Source organism: Octopus bimaculoides, chromosome 3 (assembly GCF_001194135.2).
Source record: "Octopus bimaculoides isolate UCB-OBI-ISO-001 chromosome 3, ASM119413v2, whole genome shotgun sequence".
Lineage (NCBI taxonomy): Eukaryota > Metazoa > Mollusca > Cephalopoda > Octopoda > Octopodidae > Octopus > Octopus bimaculoides.
Window position 1 is genome coordinate 46,680,386 of NC_068983.1, and position 5,687 is coordinate 46,686,072.

A 5,687-nucleotide genomic window follows, 5' to 3' on the forward strand; every position below is an offset into this window, starting at 1 on the left:
GTGTTTGTCCCCCCAACATCGCTTGACAACCGATGCTGGTGTGTTTACATCCCTGTCACTTAGCGGTTCGGCAAAAGAAACTGATAGAATAAGTACTAGGCTTACAAAGAGTAAGTCCTGGGGTCGATTTTCTCGACTAAAGGCGGTGCTCCAGCATTGCCGCAGTCAAATGACTGAAACAAGTAAAAGAATAAAAAAAAGTTAAAAATACAATGATTTAAGCATTCTTTTTGTGGTGTGTTTCTCATTCATCTTCTGAAATAATAGTTAAATGGGGTAACGCGGTGTGTGTGAACTGTACAGTGCTTTCCACATTATATTCGTGAGTTAGTTGTAGTGGAAGGGATGCTACGTACATGGAGAGGAGTGGTATTGCTGTAGTGAAAAGCATGTAGAGTTTAAGGAAGGTGGTGGTGACGGAAATGGTGCAATTTGGCTTCTGTATAAGGTTGTTACTTTATATACCGTATTTGATGGCATTTTAGATGCATCCTAATTTCAGTAGCGCGTATTCAAGAAAAAAAAAGTGTTTAGGGTTAAAGTTTATGGGAAGCCCAACAACGTACAGTGAACTTGGTGTGATTTTTTTTTGGAAACATTTTGTTTTTGAATCATCAAATACGGTGTATGTGTTTGCTGTATTGAAAGCTGGTGGGAGGGGCATCAATTTGGCGACTACTTTGGGTAGCCACTTAATATATGCCTGTCTGCTTTTGTTAGAGTTATATCAGATTAAAAAAAAAAAAGGATTGGCCCAAACTCATGCGATGCCAAATCGTAACTTTGTTTCTAAACTATTTTTCATAGACATTTTTTTTCACATCTCCATTAACGAAACATCCTCACCCCGCCTTCAATCATGAATTGTCCTAAATGTCTTTACTCGTTTTTAGACTCAGCCTTTGTTTCATACTTCCTGAGTTATGAAGGGTTTCCTTTCATAAATCTCAAGTTATTCACGTGGTTGGAACAAATTGGAGGATCTTGTTAAATTTCTTTCAACCACTTGAAGTGTTTCAATTTTTCACCAAAATATTTTCAAAAAAATATAGTTCTGATATAATTTTGCATGCCATGACGAAAACCGCATTTATTTTTTTTCTAGAAATTAATAAAGAAATCAGAAGCATTTAAAGTTACGTAAAAACAATGAAGTGAAACTTCAAAGTGGTTGGAAGAAATTTAACAAAATCCAATTTGGGACGTGTATCGTATATAATGCAATGGAAACCATGGAAAGATGTCCTGTGTATTATATCTGATACACAGTACAGCATAGGGTTAATATATGGGTGTTAGTTGTAGTCGAAAGTATGTTAAGTTTAAGAAAGGAGCGGCCAAACCCACGCAATACTACGCAACCGTGATAGTTATGAAATTTTAACCCTGTTTCTTAACTATTTCTCATCGGCATCCCACCCTCCTTTCTCGTAATCAATAACTTCATAATTAAAGAGAGAAAAAAAAAGATATTCTTTGACTTTTAAATAGATCAATTAATTCTGCCGGCTTCGGTTTTGGTTAATTATCTTCCCTTTACTAAAATAAATATTAATAATAACAAGAAAGAAAAACAACTTCTCTACCAATCGTTTAGTTAGTGATTCACTTTCTGTTAGCTACTTTGTAACTAGCAACAGTAGCTGTAAAGCCGTATTACACAAACATACATCCTTATAACATAAACAGTACCCTGCTCTCAGAGACTATGTTGGATTAAGTAACTACACCAGGTAAGTTATTACTTTATATATATATAATTCGTGATATACATCATCTTTATGATTTGTTTCATCCGAGAAAAAAAAAAATCAAAGCAAAACAAATCGAATTGCGAACTAATAATTTTACGGCGTTACCTCTAATCGGTACTTGATGCGTTCTACTAGAAATAACAGTAAAATCCTCTTTATATTACACTCTGCTGTTTAAAAAATATAGAGATACGTTGTGTAATGTAATTCTAGATATGTAATAGAGAAAAACAGAAATGGTCATGGTTAAACTGTCTTTCATCATTTGTCTGCTCAGTCAGGGATGACGACCTGGAACTAAACAAAAACCACTGCGTTTGACATGGTTTTAATTATCATTTTCAGTGTCGCGACGGTGTTGTTTATTTTCTTCTTCTAAACAAACAGGTTATTAAATCAATAAATAGTAGTAGTCAATATAGGTAAATAAAGGTACCAAAGAAGAAAAAAAAGTTTAATCTGCATGCTTATCGTAGAAGACTAGTCTAGGCGTAGCTTTAGGGTTAATAGAATATTGAAAGAACTTTGAGAGGCGTTATGGGTTTATGGAAGAATATGTGATAACAAGTCGAAAAGAATCAAACTCTTTCTGATATGCTTAACAGGTTCGATACGGCATATATTGGATTTATCTTTCCACCCCAAGGTTCTAACACTACTGCTTCAAGTTTTCCTTTTCACTCCATCCATTTCCTTAAAGAAGTTTTTGTTCTTATTTGAAGTTAACTGATTCACTCGACAAAAACATAAACATCATTGAAACTATCTTATTCAACTGTAGATTTATCCCCAAGAAAATATTTTTTATTTGTATATTATTGTCATTAATCCGTCTGGGACAGACAAAATAAAGTACCATTTAGGTACTGAGGACGATCTAACTGACAACATCATCCGGCAAATGTGTTGTCCGGTGCCAATGCTAAAATCATCATCATTATTATTATATCATTACGTAATTTCTTTGCACAAGCACTGACTGCAATTGACCCAGTAAGGGTGTGTCGGGTACGGCACGCCGAAAAGTAGACTGACTTGTGTATATATACACAACACATCTTTACATATCTCACGTCTGTTTTCATTCTTCCACTTCACTCTGTATTTCATATCTTCTCTATAATAACTATTACTTAAACATTTTCTAGCACCGTCTCTGATGAAGGGATATATAAAAATCCCGGAAACTGCTGTAAGACCTTCTCTTTATAAATGTTCAGAAAACTATTCACAGCCTTGAAGAAACTAGTTTGGACAATTTATTTTGTTTATCAATAGTACAAATATATATTATATATATATATATATATATAACAAGGGTTTTTTTTAGCAGTGTTTAAAAATTCGAAGTAGAAATATACATTCCTACTATAAAGTATTCTTTATAATATATGCTTTTAGAGCTTAGCACCAAGTTTTTAACACTTTGGTGTCAGACAAAATAAGCTACAGTAATTTTGGCTGGCAGCCAACATTACATTGACTTTTATCTCGTTATATCAGATGGAAATGGACGGGTAGTCTTGTGATTAACTAAAAATAATATCATGTTACTCTATGCATTGAAATAAACTTTTATTGAAGCTGTGTGTGTCTGAGTTTAGTGCGGTTACAATACATAAAGTTTATGTTAAAATGAATTTCTCGCTGGCATCTGTAAAATCTTTCAACCGTGGAACAAAAACTAGGCACGAGGCTTTACAGTAAATATTACTTACTCCACAGTTTATTTATTCTACCACGAGTTCAAATTATGTGGAAATAAAAGAATATTAATTATACGATCGTCGTAGGATTGTTTTTATGTGAACCTGATCTTCGACTAGAAAGTGAGTTTATTTCAAATTACATATACCGTAACATATATCGGCCTATTTTCTTAAAGTACTTATAAGTTTAAATGTACATCATAGTTATCGACGTTTGAAGGATGAAAGTGCAGTATGAGTAAGTGTCTGATAGGTCCAGTGCGTTTAAACAGAACTGAATTTACGGACACGATATTGACTTCATATTCTACCGAGGGCCCAGTATAAACTTCATATATTAGTGAGAGCCCAATATTAACCTTAAATATTACCGAGAACCTGTATTATATTAATCTCATTTACTTATGGGGATATGACAGTTAATAATAAACTTGTGAGGACCCAATATTAACCTCAAATACTACTGAGAGCCCTATATTTAATCTTATATTCTACTCAGACACGTTGGTTGTGTATACCGTAAATAATTACCACAGAAAGAAAACCCAACATAGTTACAGGCAGTTATAAATACTCACATTGTGTGTATGCAGTATTGATTGTTGAGTATAATTCATTATCGATATAATGTCCAATCCTGGGACAGCTACTGCTGCATTATTAATAAAACAAAACCAATAAAATCTGTCTGTATCAGGTCAACATCATGTTCGATATTATGAACGGAAGGGTGAGTTCTGTAAACAAAACATACCGAAGAGAGACAAGTTTATCAGTCATCAAGCCCTCGTTTCTTTATGGTTTTTATATCGATCTCTTGAAAATGTAGGTTTGTTCAACCATGATTTTCATACCACTGTGTTCCTGTGAATGAGTAGAAAATGATATTTAGAAATTCTCCACAACTCTGGTAAATCTAGGGTTATTGATTAATCTAAATAAACAGGCCAAAATGTGTTCGGTTAGGAAGTATTGAGGTTAAATGGCATTTTAGAGCACCAGCGGGATGAAAGTAAAATAAAAAACTGAAACAGCGAAATGTTATTTAGTATCTCTACTGTGGTAAGTAGCTTGCTTATCAACCACATGGTTCCGGGTTCAGTCCCACTGCGTGGCACCTTGGGCAAGTGTCTTCTACTATAGCCTCGGGCCAACCAAAGCCTTGTGAGTGGATTTGGTAGACGGAAACTGAAAAGAAGCCCGTCGTATATATATATATATATATATATATATATATATGTGTGTGTGTCTGTGTTTGTCCCCACACCATCGCTTGACAGCCGATGCTGGTGTGTTTACGTCCCCGTCACTTAGCGGTTCGGCAAAAAGAAACTGATAGAATAAGTACTAGGCTTACAAAGAATAAGTCCTGGGGTCGATTTTCTCGACTAAAGGCGGTGCTCCAGCATGGCCGCAGTCAAATGACTGAAACAAGTAAAAGAGTATACCTGATATAAGAAACAAAACCATAAAACTTTTCGTGCATTTTAATAACGAGCTGTAATAGAAAATAAGACAAAGATGTATGTATTAAATCATTTTATTTCGTATCGTATTTGTTTGAAGAAACGAGATCGTGGGTGGAAACATCAAACTAGTTTAGGTAAGAACAACGGAAAAAGTACTCCATACAGTGAGAGATAAATATTATTTAATGTACACTGTATTAAAATAAGAGCCACAAATACAGTGTACATTTATATACACCCATATATATATATATATCTTTTATTTATGCATAATTATGTTTCGTTATTGCTGTTTCAAACTTTGTACATATAAAGTAGTAACAAAGTTAAATGAACTGCATTGAATTAAGTAAAAGATAAACAAATAATCAGTAATAACTAGTAATAATTGTAAAATCCTAATTTGTGTAACGTGATGTGTTTTAATTTACGGTTTATGATCACGGATCTTTTTTAAAACGGGGGCCACATTTTTCATTAACGAAACACTTTGAAACTTGGAACACTGGTAGAATGGGTCATATAAAACATCTTTTTCTCTTAGTCTTCTTTAAAAAAAAAGAAATCCATAAATTATTCCATGTTAAAGTTGTCGTATTTCTGTAATTTCAACCAATCACTGACGTCCATTCAGCCGATATACATTAAGTGACGACTACATAAACAAACGATTCTGAAACAATTAATCCTAACCCTAACCCTAGGGTTAGGGTTAAAGCAAATTTAAAATGAAAAAAGCAAATAAAACGAAGAAT

At 33.7% G+C, this 5,687-nt stretch overlaps 1 protein-coding gene across 1 annotated transcript in view; it reads left to right on the plus strand.

The window, feature by feature from the left end:
- The first annotated feature begins 538 nt into the window (after positions 1–538).
- Positions 539–5,687, plus strand: part of LOC106875605 (telomerase protein component 1) — a 214,501-nt gene continuing 209,352 nt past the window's right edge. Inside the window, exon 1 of the mRNA XM_052966744.1 lies at positions 539–1,733. The gene's annotated coding sequence lies outside the window, so the exon portion shown is untranslated. The remainder of the gene's footprint in view (positions 1,734–5,687) is intronic.